This window comes from Dendrobates tinctorius, unplaced genomic scaffold, assembly GCF_039654945.1.
Source record: "Dendrobates tinctorius isolate UK_male_01 unplaced genomic scaffold, ASM3965494v1 ptg000186l, whole genome shotgun sequence".
Lineage (NCBI taxonomy): Eukaryota > Metazoa > Chordata > Amphibia > Anura > Dendrobatidae > Dendrobates > Dendrobates tinctorius.
Window position 1 is genome coordinate 4,808,507 of NW_027361853.1, and position 15,922 is coordinate 4,824,428.

A 15,922-nucleotide genomic window follows, 5' to 3' on the forward strand; every position below is an offset into this window, starting at 1 on the left:
CCACGAAAAAAAACCTGGCACCTAAGGGTGAAGAGGATGGTCTAATATGACCCTTCTCCAACGCCTCCTTAATATAGGATCACATAGCCTCGTGCTCGGGTACAGATAAATTGAAGAGCCGACCCTTGGGAAATTTACACCCCGGGCTCAGTTCAATTGCACAGTCATAACTCCTATGAGGAGGCAAAGACGCAGACTCATTCTCACTAAATACATCATAAAAGTCCGCCAAATAGTCAGGAACATCATGCGACTGAGGAGAGGTGGAAAAAACCGGAGCCTCACTAAGGGCACACCGACAACCCCAACTCACCACAGACACAGATTTCCAATCCAAAACAAGATTATGAATTTACAACCAGGGAAACCCCAGAACAATGGTATCATGCAAATTATGCAACACCAAAAATCTGCAATTTTCTTGATGGTCTGGGGCGACCCGCATTACCACCTGGGTCCAAAACTGAGGTTTATTTTTCGCCAAAGGAGTAGCATCAATCCCCCTCAAAGGGATAGGCGTCCGCAGAGGTGTCATCGGAAATCCACAACGTTTAGCAAAATCCAAGTCCATTAGGTTCAGGGCTGCTCCCGAATCCACAAAAGCCTTTGCGGAAAATGTGGACAGGGAGCAGATCAGAGTAATTGCCAGAAGAAACTTAGGTTGAACACCACCCACAGAAAACGTGTGTGCAAAACGTTTCTCTCGTTTAGGACAGACAGAAATAATAAGCGAGGCATCTCCACAAAAAAACCCACAGCTTATTACGCCTTCTGAACTCCTGACGTTGCTCCCTGGACAAAACTCTATCACATTGCATAGGTTCAGACACTTGTTCAACAGGTGGCAACACCTCTCGTGCAGTCCTGCGTTCACGTAAACGCCGATCAACCTGAATGGCTAATGACATAGAATTGTCAAGACCAGAGGGAACAGGAAATCCCACCATAGTATCTTTTACGGCTTCTGACAAACCCTTCCGAAAGAGAGCTGCCAAGGCATTCCAGATAGTAAGGACCGCCCACTTTCAGAATTTTTGACAGTACAATTCTGCAGAATCTCGACCCTGGCTCAATGCCAACAGGGTCTTTTCAGCCTGATCAATAGCATTAGGTTCATCATACAACAACCCCAAGGCTTGAAAAAATGCATTCACATTAGTCAGAATAGAATCATCTGGTTTCAAAGAAAACGCCCAATCCTGGGGATCGCCACGCAGCAAAGAGATGACAATTTTAACCCGCTGCGCGGAGCTCCCTGACGAGTTAAGCTTTAAGGCAAAAAATAATTTACAATTATTTTTGAAATTCAAAAATTTAGACAGATCCCCAAAAAACACATCAGGAGTAGGGATCTTTGGTTCAGCAGCATGTGAATGAGCAAGGTAGGTGGAAATTCCCCGCACTTCCGCAGCGAGCTGCTCCACACGATCAGACAATTGCTTTATCTCCATTGAGAGAAAAAAAATTCCCCCTACGGCCTCAGAGATATAGAGGAAAAAATATACACACTTTTTTTTTACAATTCTTTCCTGCTATTGAGTACCCTAGGATCTGCGGTATGGCTGGTGATTCTGTTATGAATGAGTCACCGTAGGAGACAAAAACAGAAATACTAGCTAAGTCCAGAAAACCAGAGAAGTTGGCAGCTATCGGATTGCAGACCCCTGAACCTATCAACAACAACTAGCAGTAGCCGTGGGGGGTTCCTACGGTGCCCTAGACCCCTCAATCACAGCCGGAGAACTAAATAGCCTAAAGACAGAAAGGGAAATCTAAACTGCCCCAGAGCAGACCCCAAAGCAATAGGCAGTCCCCAACATAAAATGACGGTGAAGCAAGATGAAAAAACACTCACACAGATAGAAAGATAGGCTGAGCAAATGATGGGGCCCAAGCTAACTAAATAGGACAGGATGGAAAAGCTGCTGTCTGCAATCCGCCAAAACCCTATCAAAACAAGAGCCAACAGACTGATAGGGAAAAAAGCCCTGAAGACGCTAGGCTTCAAAAAGACTATATCAGTACTCAGGTATTTTCTGAAGACAGAGCAAAAAGGAATTCAGCTCACCCCAGCAGGGAATGGCAGAAATCCAGAAAAACAAGGCAAAACAAAACCAAACCACAAATGCAAAAAACAGAGCAGAAAACTTAGCTTTTGAGGAGCAGGAATCAGACTGGTCTCCTAGAATCCCTCTGAGAAATCACCAGCAAGGCAGAAGGGCGTCAGCTGCCTTATATCTAGTCAGCAATTCCATTCACCCAGTCATCATCATCCTGCTCAGGTGCTTGGTAATCAGCCTCACTACCTTCCTTCACCAGAAGAGGGAGTTCATCAGACCTCAATGGTGAAGGGGAAAATGAACTCACAACAGAGCAGCATATGGGGGGCATATTCTATGGAGCAGCATATGGGGGCATATTCTATGGAGAAGCAAATGGGGGCATATTCTATGGAGCAGCATATGGGGAATATTCTATGGGGCAGCATATGGGGGCATATTCTATGGGGCAGCATATGGGGGAATATCCTATGGGGCAGCATAAGGGGGCATATTCTATGGGGCAGCATATGGCGGCATAATCTATGGGGCAGCATATGGGGGCATATTCTGTGGGGAAGCATATAGGAGCATAGTCTATGGAGCAGCATATGGGGGCATATCCTATGGGGCAGCATATCCTATAAGATAAGATAATCCTTTAATCGTTCCACCATGGGGAAATTCAGAGCATTACAGCAGCAAGGCAGAAACAAGTACAGATACAGATACATAAAGGCATTACATTGACAGTAGGTAGGTATATATACGAAAAAAAAAAAGATATAACCGGACTATCACAACTTTGGATCTATCAGTTCACTGTTTGGGTCGTTCTCCGTTTTGGACAGTGCTGGTTATACAGCTTAACTGCAGCAGGAAGGAAGGACTTTCGATAGCGCTCCCTCTCACATTTAGGATGAAGTAGCCGGTCACTGACAGTACTGCACATCTTTGTCACGTGCATGGGATGGGAATCATTCTGCACCATGTAGGTCACCTTGGCCAGTATCCTCCTGTCGCCTACTTCCTGAACTGGATCAAGGGGGCATCCCAGGACAGAGCAGGCCCTTCTAATCAGTTTGTCCAGCCTATTCCTGTCCCTGGTTGATATGCCACTACCCCAGCACGCCACTCCAAAGAAGATGACTGATGCCACAACAGTTGAAAAAGGATGCAAGGAGTGCCCCCCTTACTCCGAAGGCTCTCAGCCTTCTGAGCAGATAAAGCCTACTGTGGCCCTTCCTGTACACTTCATCCAAGTGATGGGCCCAGTCAAGCTTATTATTGAGGCTCACACGAAGGTACTTATAGGTATCGACTATCTCAATGTCATTTCCCTGAATGTTCACCACTACTGGTGGATTTTTTTCCCTTGCGAAAGTCCACCACCAATTCCTTGGTCTTCCTGGAATTAATCCTAAGGTGGTTCCTCTGACACCACTCCACAAAAGCTTGGTTAGTATCTCTGTACTCTCTTTCATCTCCTCCTGTGATGAGGCCTACTATTGCAGAGTCATCAGAATACTTCTGCAAGTAGCAGCTAGATGAGTTGCACTTAAAATCTGCAGTGTACAGTGTGAAGAGAAAAGGGGCAAGAACTGTACCTTGAGGTGCCCCTGTATTGCAGATCACCGTGTCTGACACACTGTCCCGAACCATTACAAACTGAGGTCGGTTCATGAGGTAGTTAAGGATCCAGGTGGAGAGTTGGAGGTCTGTTGAGAGTTCATTCTCCCCTTCACCTTTGATGTCTGATGAACTCCCTCTGCTGGTGAAGAGAGGTAGTGAAATTGATTGGGATGGGAAGAACCTGTCATCTGAACAGGCGGAGTGTGATTGGACATCTGGAATTTCTGAGTGGATATAAGGCAGCCGACGCCCTGCAGGGCTGCTGGTGATCCTTTCTGCTCTGAGCTCTTGCATCCAGTTTAGTTCCTGTCTACTAAAGCTAAGTTTTTGCCCTGCTATTATTCCATGAGATTTTTTCTGGTTTCCTTAGTGTTTGTGTTCAGCCAGTCCTGGTTGGGACTGGCTGAATTCCATTTTTGTCTCTGATCAGTTGATCTCTTTGCTCTGTTTTCAGAATATACCTGAGTGCTGATATAGTGATTTTGAAGTCTAGCGACTTCAGGGCCTTTTTCCCTATCAGACGGTTGGGACATTTTTGGTAGGGTTTTTTGCGGATTGCAGCCAGCATCTTTTCTATCCTGTCCTATCTAGTTAGTTGGGCCCCATCGTTTGCTCAGCCTGTCTTTCTGTCTGTGTTTGTGTTTTCATCTGTATTTCACTGACAATACATGTTGGGGGCTGTCTATTGCTTTGGGGTCTGCTCTGGGGCAGTTTAGATTTCCCCTTTCCTTCTTTAGGCTTATGTAGTTCTCTGGCTGTGACGAGGGGTCTAGGGCACCGTAGGAACCCCCCACGGCTACTGTAAGTTGTGGTGTATAGGATCAGGGGTCTGCAATCCGATAGCTACCAACCTCTTTGGTTTTCTGGACTTAGCTTGTATTTTTGTTTTCTCCTCCGGTGACTCATTCATAACAGAGGTCCACGCCAACAAGGCCCAGCTTGTCTCTCAGTAGACCTGGCTGTATGGTATTAAAAGCACTAGAGAAATCGAAGAACATTATTCTCACAGTGTTCCCAGGTTTCTCCAGGTGAGAGAGAGTCCTATCTAGAAGGTGGATAATGGCATCATCCACACCAATGCCCGGCCTGTAGGCAAACTGGAGAGGGTCCATGTCTGAGCTCACTAGAGGATGGAGACGTGTGAGAACCAATCTCTCTAGCACCTTCACCAGGTGTGATGTCAATGCTACAGGTCTATAGTCATTAAGGTCTTTCGGATAAGGTTTCTTCGGAACTGGTACCACACATGATAATTTCCACAGTTGTGGTACTATACCTATTCTCAGGCTCATATTGAACAGATATGTAATGATCTCACTCAGCTGGTGCCCGCAGGTTCTGATTAGCCTTGCACTGATGCCATCAGGACCTGCAGCCTTCAAAACTTTGATCTTATCCAGTTCTTTTGCAACCTGGGTACTTGTGAAGAACAGACCCTGGCTCAGTTGACAAGTTGCAGTAGGGGGTGAGGTTATTGTAGCAGAGAGGTGTGAATGGTATGCAGGGGCAGGAGCAGCCAGTGTGTGATTAAATCTGTTAAAGAATAGATTAAGTTCATTACGCCCCTCTTTATCTACAACCATCCTGGAGACAGTCTGTCTATGCCCAGATATAGACTTTAGACCCTCCCAGACTTCATGAATCCTTTTCTGTGACAATAAAAGTTCAATCTTTCTCTTATAATTAGCCTTTCCCTGCCTGATTAGATTCTTCCGATCTTTCTGCACCTCTCTCAGCCTGCCCTTGTCACCTGATCTGAAAGCCAACTTCTTCTCTTTGAGAAGAGCCTTTATTCCGGGGCTGATCCATGGTTTATTGTTAGAGAAGCACCTCACTACTTTTGTGGGTACCGTGCTGTCTACACAGAAATTAATGTAGTCCGTTATACAGTATGTGAGACCATCCATGTCATCACCATAGGAATCTTGCAGCACATCCCAAGTGGATGTTTCAAAGCAGTCTCTCAGAGCATCATCACTCTCCTCAGTCCATATCCTCACTGTGCGAGTGACAGCAGGTTCTCTCTGTACAAGTGGCTTGTACACGGGTTGGAGGTGCACTAGGTTGTGATCCGATCTTCCAAGGGGCGGTAGGGCTGATGAGGCATATGCCCCTCTCACATTGGCAAAGAACAAGTCCAATATTGGGGCAGCATATGGGGGCATATCCTATGGAGCAGCATATGGGGCATATTCTATGGAGTAGCAAATGGGGGCATATTATATGGAGCAGCAAATGGGGGCATATTCTATGGAGCAGAATATGGGGGCATATTCTATGGAGCAGAATATGGGGACATAGTTTTGGGGCAGCATATGGGGGCATAGTCTATGGAGTAGCATATGGGGCATAGTCTATGGAGCAGCATATGGGGCATATTCTATGGAGCAGCATATTGTGGCATATTCTATGGAGCAGCATATTGGGGCATATTCTATGGGACAGCATATGGGGGCATATTCTATGGGGCAGCATATGGGGGCATATCCTAAGGAGCAGCATATGGGGCATAATCTTAAGAGCAGCATATGGGGGCATATTCTATGGTACAGCATATTGGGGCATATTCTATGGAGCAGCATATGGGGTCATATTCTATGGGGCAGCATATGGGGGCATAATCTATAAAGAGCAGCATATGGGGGCATAATCTATGGAGCAGCAAATGAGGGCATAATCTATGGAGCATCGTATCGGGCATAATCTATGGAGCATCTTATTGGGGCATAGTCTATGGAGCATCTTATGGGGCAGCATATGGGGCATATTCTATGGAGCAGCATATGGGGCATATTCTATGGAGCAGCAAATGGGGGCATATTCTATGGAGCAGCAAATGGGGGCATATTCTGTGGAGCAGCATATGGAGGAATATTCTATGGGGCAGCATATGGGGGCATATTCTATGGGGCAGCATATGGGGGCATATCCTATGGGGCAGCATAAGGGGGCATATTCTATGGGGCAGCACATGGAGGCATATTCTGTGGGGAAGCATATGGATCATAGTCTATGGAGCAGCATATGGGGCATATACTATGGGGCAGCATATGAGGGCATATTCTATGGGGCAGCATATGGGGGCATATCCTATGGGGCAGCATATGGGGGCATATTCTATGGAGCAGCATATGGGGTCATATTCTATGGGGCAGCATATGGGGGCATAATCTATAAAGAGCAGCATATGGGGCATAATCTATAAAGAGCAGCATATGGGGGCATAATCTATGGAGCAGCAAATGAGGGCATAATCTATGGAGCATCAAATCAGGCATAATCTATGGAGCATCTTATTGGGGCAAAATCTATGGAACATCTTATGGGGCAGCATATGGGGCATATTCTATGAAGCAGCATATGGGGGAATATTCTATGGGGCAGCATATGGGGGCATATTCTATGGGGCAGCATAAGGGGCATATTCTATGGGGCAGCAAATGGGGGCATATTCTGTGGGGAAGCATATGGGAGCATAGTCTATGGAGCAGTATATGGGGCATATACTATGGGGCAGCATATGAGGGCATATTCTACGGAGCAGCATATGGGGGCATATTCTATGGAGCAGCATATGGGGGCATATCCTATGGGGCAGCATTTGGGGGCATATCCTATGGGGCAGCATATGGGGCATATCCTATGGGGCAGCATATGGGGGCATATCCTATGGAGCAGCATATGGGGCATATTCTATGTAGCAGCAAATGGGGGCATATTCTATGGAGCAGCAAATGGGGGCATATTCTATGGAGCAGAATATGGGGGCATAGTCTATGGGGGCATATTCTATGAGGCAGCATATGGGGCATATTCTATGGGGCAGCATATGGGGGCATAGTCTGTGGAGCAGCATATTGGGGCATATTATTAAAAAAATAGTGTCATAGACTCAACATGTGTATAGTGCAGAAAAAAAATCAAGTAATGACTATATATCAAATGTGCAAAAAAAAGCCATATGTTACAAGGAATCATCATTGGCAAAATAGTAAAGTGCAACAGTGCAAAGAGACTCTAACGGGTGTCCGTGTATCCACATCACAAAATGAACCACCAGGAGTAAAGGTATATGAAAAGAATTATCAGTACAAAATGCTAAAAATACCAAGTAACTTACAGAGTAAAGTAGAATGTTCCTGGTCTCCTGGATGGGCACCCTACCTAACGCATGTTTTGGCACACTGTCTTTGTCAGGGGGTGGTGCCAAAAGGAGAGAAGTAGGTATAAATTTCATGCATAACCAATCACAGAAGAGAGGTGTGTTATAGGCATATTCTATGGGGCAGCATATTGGGGCATAGTCTATGGGGCAGCATATGTGGCATATTCTATGGAGCAGCATATGGGGTCATATTCTATGGGGCAGAATATGGGGTCATAATCTATGGAGCAGCATATGGGGGCATAATCTATGGAGCAGCATATGAGGGCATAATCTATGGAGCATCATATCGGGAATAATCTATGGAGCTGTTTATAGGGGCATAATCTAAGGAGCATCTGATTGGGGCATACTCTATGGAGCATCTTATGGGGGCAGCATATGGCGGCATATTCTATGGGGCAGCATATGGGCTCATATTCTATGGGGTAGAATATGGGGGCATGTTCTATGGAGCTGCCTATGGGGGCAGCATATGGCAGCATATTCTATGAAGCAGTATATGGAGGCATATTCTATGGGGCAGCATATGGAGGCATAGTCTATGGGACAGCATATGGGGGCATAGTCTGTGGAGCTGCATATGAGGCATATTCTATGGGGCAGCATATGGGAGCAGCATAAAGGGGCATGTTCTATGGAGCAGCATATGGGGGCATATTCTATGGATCAGCATATGGGGGCATATTCTGTGGGGCAGCGTATGGGGGCATATTCTATGGGGTAGCATATGGGTACATTCTATGGTGCAGCATATGGAGCATATTTTATGAGGCAGCATATGGGGCATATTCTATGGGGCATTATATGGGGGCATATTTTATAGGTCAGCATATGGGGGCATATTCTATGGAGCAGCATATGGGGGCATAGTCTATGGAGCTGCATATGGGGTATATTCTATGGGGCAGCATATGGGGGCATATTCTATGGGGCAGCATATGAGGGCATAATCTATGGAGCATCATATCGGGCATAATCTATGGAGCATCTTATTAGGGCAGCATATGGGGGCATATTCTATTGAGCAGCATATGGGGGCATATTCTATGGGGCAGCATATGGGAGCAGCATAAAGGGGCATGTTCTATGGAGCAGCATATGGGGGCATATTCTATGGAGCAGCATATGGGGGCATATTCTATGGGGCAGAATATGGGGGCATAATCTATGGAGCAGCATATGAGGGCATAATCTATGGAGCATCATATCGGGAATAATATATGGAGCTTTTTATAGGGGCATAATCTATGGAGCATGTTAATGGGGCATAATCTATGGAGCTCCTTATTGGGGCAGCATATGGAGGCATATTCTATGGAGCAGCATATGGGGGCATATTCTATGGGGCAGCATATGGGGGCATATTCTATGGGGTAGCATATGGGGGCATATTCTATGGAGCTGCGTATGGGGGCATGTTCTATGGAGCTGCCTATGGGGGCAGCATATGGCAGCATATTCTATGGAGCAGAATATGGGGGCATATTCTTTGGGGCAGCATATGGGGGCATTGGCTATGGAGCAGCATATGGGGAATATTCTATGGAGCAGCAAATGGGGGCATATTCTATGGAGCAGCATATGGGGGCATATTCTATGGGGCAGTATATGGGGGCATTTCCGGTCATGTGAGTTTTCACGTCATTAGAAAAGGTCCGGTTTGCATTGCAGGGGGACACTCTCTGGGATTCACCACACGCACTTCTGGAAATGTGCAGGTAATTCTTTTTTACTTTTTCCTTATTTTCTTTTTCTTCCTTTCTTTTCTCTTCATTTTCACTGCGTTTATCCCTTTTCCTTGTCTGCTGGATCGTCTTTCTTTTATGTCTCGGTGTCTCTCACCTGCTTGTCAGGGGGGATTTTCTCTTTGTTATTTATGGTATAAGATAGAGGATATAATTTGTTTTGTTTCAAAATGTTCCGCAGAGGTCCTAGGACTTCAGCAACTTGTTTACTTTATGCGGCATTTTATTTATTTTATTGTGTGGAATTTTTTTTTTTTTTTTAACCCTTCTTTTGCTGTATAGAGGGTATTTGTTTATGCAGGGTTTTTTGTACAGAAGGTATTCTTGGGCTAGGAATTTTTGTACGACTATGTTGTACCTTTATATTGTTATTTCATGCATTATTTGTATTTTTTGCATTTTTTACATTTTTTATAATTTTTCTTTTCTGTTTATTTAGAATTAGCCCTTGATAAAGGCCAGATGGGCCGAAACGGTGGGCTTAAATACTCTGCTGCAACAAGTTTATATATTGGCTGTGAATTTCCAGTGCATAAACAGATGTAATAAAAAGATGAAATAAATGAATATATCTTTGGAAGCAACTTCATTTTGATATTGTTCTGAGTGCTAGAGGTGTTTTGACATTGTTCATTCCATTATTTTCCTCTAAGCACCACACTCCCCCTTTCTTTTTTTACGAGTGCAAGAAGGACCTTGATTCCTCATTTTGGCACACTGTCTGTCAGGGGGTGGTGCCAAAAGTAGAGAAGTAGGTATAAATTTCATGCATAACCAATCACAGAAGAGAGGTGTGTTATAGGCATATTCTATGGGGCAGCATATTGGGGCATAGTCTAAGGGGCAGCACATGTGGCATAATCTATGGAGCAGCACATGGGGTCATATTTTATGGGGCAGAATATGGGGGCATAATCTATGGAGCAGCATATGGGGGCATAATCTATGAAACAGCATATGAGGGCATAATCTATGGAGCATCATAACGGGAATAATCTATGGAACTTTTTATAGGGGCATAAACAATGGAGCATCTTAGTGGGGCATAATCTATGGAGCATCTTATGGGGGAAGCATATGGCGGCATATTCTATGGAGCATCATATGGGGGCATATTCTATGGGGCAGCATATGGGGGCATATTCTATGGGGTAGCATATGGGGGCATATTCTATGGGGTAGCATATGGGGGCATGTTCTATGGAGCTGCCTATGGGGGCAGCAGATGATGGCATATTCTATGGAGCAGTATATGGGGGCATATTCTATGGGGAAGCATATGGGGGCATAGTCTATGGGACAGCATATGGGGGCATAGTCTATGGGACAGCATATGAGGGCATATTCTATGGAGCAGCATATGGGGGCATATCCTATGGGGCAGCATATGGGGGCATTTCCTATGGAGTAGCATATGGGGCATAATCTACGGAGCAGCATATGGGGGCATATTCTATGGAGCATCAAATGGGGGCATATTCTATGGAGCAGCAAATGGGGGCATATTCTATGGAGCAGCAAATGGGGGCATAGTCTATGGGGCAGTATATGGGGGCATATTCTGTGGGGCAGCATAAGGGGCATATTCCATGGAGCTGCATATGGGGGCATATTTTATGGAGCAGCAAATGGGGTCATATTCTATGGAGCAGCATATGGGGTCATATTCTATGGAGCAGCATATGGGGGCATAGTCTTTGGGGCAGCATATGGGGGCATATTCTATGGGCCAGCATATGGCGCATAGTCTATGGGGCAGCATAAGGGGCTGATTCTATGAGGCAGCATATTAGGGCATAATCTATGGAGCATCATATTGGGCATAATCTATGGAGCATCTTATTAGGGCAGCATATGGGGGCATATTCTATTGAGCAGCATATGGGGGCATATTCTATGGGGCAGCATATGGGAGCAGCATAAAGGAGCATATTCTATGGAGCAGCATATGGGGGCATATTCTATGGAGCAGCATATGGGGTCATATTCTATGGGGCAGAATATGGGGGCATAATCTATGGAGCAGCATATGAGTGCATAATCTATGGAGCATCATATCGGGAATAATCTATGGAGCTTTTTATAGGGGCATAATCTATGGAGCATGTTATTGGGGCATAATCTATGGAGCTCCTTATTGGGGCAGCATATGGAGGCATATTCTATGGAGCAGCATATGGGGGCATATTCTATGGGGCAGCATATGGGGGCATATTCTATGGGGTAGCATATGGGGCCATATTCTATGGAGCTACCTATGGGGGCATGTTCTATGGAGCTGCCTATGGGGGCAGCATATGGCGGCATATTCTATGGAGCAGAATATGGGGGCATATTCTATGGGGAAGCATATGGGGGCATAGTCTATGGAGCAGCATATGGGGAATATTCTATGGAGCAGCAAATGGGGGCATATTCTATGGAGCAGCATATGGGGGCATATTCTATGGGGCAGTATATGGGGGCATTTCCGGTCATGTGAGTTTTCACGTCATTAGAAAAGGTCCGGTTTGCATTGCAGGGGGACACTCTCTGGGATTCACCACGCGCACTTCTGGAAAAGTGCAGGTAATTCTTTTTTTCTTTTTCCTTATTTTCTTTTTCTTCCTTTCTTTTCTCTTCATTTTCACTGCGTTTATCCCTTTTCCATGTCTGCTGGATCGTCTTTCTTTTATGTCTCGGTGTCTCTCACATGCTTGTCAGGGGGGATTTTCTCTTTGTTATTTATGGTATCAGATAGAGGATATAATTTGTTTTGTTTCAAAATGTTCCGCAGAGGTCCTAGGACTTCAGCAGCTTGTTTACTTTATGCGGCATTTTATTTATTTTATTGTGTGGAATTTTATTTTTTCTTTTAACCCTTCTTTTGCTGTATAGAGGGTATTTGTTTATGCAGGGTTTTTTTGTACAGAAGGTATTCTTGGGCTAGGAATTTTTGTACGACTATGTTGTAGCTTTATATTGTTATTTCATGCATTATTTGTATTTTTTGCATTTTTTATGTTTTTTATAATTTTTCTTTTCTGTTTATTTAGAATTAACCCTTGATAAAGGCCAGATGGGCTGAAACGGTGGGCTTAAATACTCTGCTGTAACAAGTTTATATATTGCCTGTGAATTTCCAGTGCATAAACAGATGAAATTAAAAGATGAAATAAATGAATATATCTTTGGAAGCAACTTCATTTTGATATTGTTCTGAGTGCTAGAGGTGTTTTGACATTGCTCATTCCATTATTTTCCTCTAAGCACCACACTCCCCCTTTCTTTTTTACGAGTGCAAGAAGCATTTTGGCACACTGTCTGTCAGGGGGTGGTGCCAAAAGTAGAGAAGTAGGTATAAATTTCATGCATAACCAATCACAGAAGAGAGGTGTGTTATAGGCATATTCTATGGGGCAGCATATTGGGGCATAGTCTATGGGGCAGCACATGTGGCATATTCTATGGAGCAGCACATGGGGTCATATTCTATGGGGCAGAATATGGGGGCATAATCTATGGAACAACATATGAGGGCATAATATATGGAGCATCATATCGGGAATAATCTATGGAACTTTTTATAGGGGCATAATCTATGGAGCATCTTAGTGGGGCATAATCTATGGAGCATCTTATGGGGGCAGCATATGGCGGCATATTCTATGGAGCAGCATATGGGGGCATATTCTATGGGGTAGCATATGGGGGCATATTCTATGGGGTAGCATATGGGGGCATGTTCTATGGAGCTGCCTATGGGGGCAGCATATGGCGGCATACTCTATGGAGCAGTATATGGGGGCATACTCTATGGAGAAGCATATGGGGGCATAGTCTATGGGACAGCATATGGGGGCATAGTCTATGGGTCAGCTTATGGGGGCATAGTCTGTGGAGCTGCATATGGGGCATATTCTATGGGGCAGCATATGGGGCATAGTCTATGGAGCAGCATATGGGAGCATATTCTATGGGGCAGAATATGGGGGCATATTCTATGGGCAGAATATGGGGGCATATTCTATGGGGACATTCTATGGGGCAGCATATGGGGCATATATTATGAGGCAGCATATGGGGCATATTCTATGGGGCATTATATGGGGGCATATTTTATAGGTCAGCATTTGGGGGCATATTCTATGGGGAAGCATATGGGGGCATAGTCTATGGAGCTGCATATGAGGCATATTCTATGGGGCAGCATATGGGGGCATATTCTATGGGGCAGCATATGGGGGCATATTCTATGGGGCAGCATATGGGGGCATATTCTATGGGGCAGCATATGGGGCATAGCCTATGGAGCAGCATATGGGAGCATATTCTATGGATCAGCATATGGGGGCATATTCTATGGGGCAGAATATGGGGGCATATTCTATGGGGACATTCTATGGGGCAGCATATGGGGCATATTTTATGAGGCAGCATATGGGGCATATTCTATGGGGCATTATATGGGGGCATATTTTATAGGTCAGCATATGGGGGCATATTCTATGGGGCTGCATATGGGGCATATTCTATGGGGCAGCATATGGGGCATATTCTATGGGGCAGCATATGGGGGCATATTCTATGGGGCAGCATATGGGGGCATATTCTATGGGGCAGCATATGGGGGCATATTCTATGGGGCAGCATATGAGGGCATAATCTATGGAGCATCTTAATAGGGCAGCATATGGGGGCATATTCTATTGAGCAGCATATGGGGGCATATTCTATGGGGCAGCATATGGGGGCATATTCTATGGAGCAGCATATGGGGTCATATTCAATGGGGCAGAATATGGGGGCAAAATCTATGGAGCACCATATGAGGACATAATCTATGGAGCATCATATCGGGAATAATCTATGGAGCTTTTTATAGGGGCATAATCTATGGAGCATCTTATTGGAGTATAATCTATGGAGCATCTTATTGGGGCATAATCTATGGAGCATTTTATTGGGGCAGCATATGGAGGCATATTCTATGAAGCAGCATATGGGGGCATACTCTATGGGGCAGCATATGGGGGCATATTCTATGGAGCTGCCTATGGGGGCATGTTCTATGGAGCTGCCTATGGGGCAGCATATGGCGGCATATTCTATGGAGCAGCATATTGGGCATATTCTATGGGGCAGCATATGGGGGCATATTCTATGGAGCAGCATATGGGGGCATATTCTATGGGGCTGCATATGGGAGCAGCATAAAGGGGCATATTATATGGAGCAGCATATGGGGGCATATTCTATGTAGGAGCATATGGGGTCATATTCTATGGGGCAGAATATGGGGGCATAATCTAAGGAGCAGCATATGGGGGCAAAATCTATGGAGCAGCATATGAGGACATAATCTATTGAGCATCATTTTGGGAATAATCTATGGAGCTTTTTATAGGGGCATAATCTATGGAGAATCTTATTGGGGCATAATCTATGGAGCATCTTATTGGGGCAGCATATGGAGGCATATTCTATGGAGCAGCATATGGGCGCATATTCTATGGGGCAGCATATGGGGGCATATTCTATTGGGTAGCATGTGGGGGCATGCTCTATGGAGCTGCCTATGGGGCAGCATATGGCGGCATATTCTATGGAGCAGCATATGGGGGTATATTCTATGGGGCAGCATATGAGGGCATATTCTATGGGGCAGCATATGGGGGAATAGTCTATGGAGCAGCATATGGGGCATATTCTATGGGGCAGCATATGGGGGCATATTCTATGGAGCAGCATATAGGGTATATCCTGTGGGGCAGCATATGGGGGCATAGTCTATGGGGCAGCATATGGAGGCATAGTCTATGGAGCTGCATATGGGGCATATTCTATGGGGCAGCATATGGGAGCATATTCTATGGAGCAGTATATGGGGGCATATTCTATGGGGTAGCTTCTATGGGGCAGCATATGGGGGCATATTCTATGGGGCATTACATGGGGGTATATTTTATGGGTCAGCATATGGGGGCATAATCTATGGGGCAGCGTATGGAGGCATAGTCTATGGAGCAGCATATGGGGGCATAGTCTATGTAGCAGCATATGGGGGCATAATCTATGGAATATCTTATCGGGCATAATCTATGGAGCATTCTATGGGGGCATAATTTAAGGAGCATCTTATTGCGGCAGAATCTATGGAGCATCTTATTAGGGCAACATATGGGGGCATAATCTATTGAGCAGCATTTGGGGGCATATTCTATGGGTAAGCTATTGGGAGCAGCATAAGGAGGCATATTCTATGGTGCAGCATATGGGGGCATATTCTGTGGGGCAGCATATGGGGGCATAGTCAATGGAGCAGCATATAGGGCTTATTCTATGGAGAAGCATATGGG

At 45.2% G+C, this 15,922-nt stretch overlaps 1 protein-coding gene across 8 annotated transcripts in view; it reads right to left on the reverse strand.

Annotated features, from left to right (window-relative positions):
- Window positions 1-15,922, reverse strand: part of LOC141055554 (alpha-actinin-1-like) — a 132,403-nt gene that overhangs the window by 107,289 nt on the left and 9,192 nt on the right. The window contains exon 1 of one of the 8 annotated variants that reach the window (XM_073552179.1): window positions 7,792-7,822. The exons of the other annotated variants lie outside the window; for them this stretch is intronic. The gene's annotated coding sequence lies outside the window, so the exon portion shown is untranslated. Of the gene's footprint in view, window positions 1-7,791; window positions 7,823-15,922 lie in introns of those variants that run through there. 8 annotated transcript variants of the gene reach the window in all.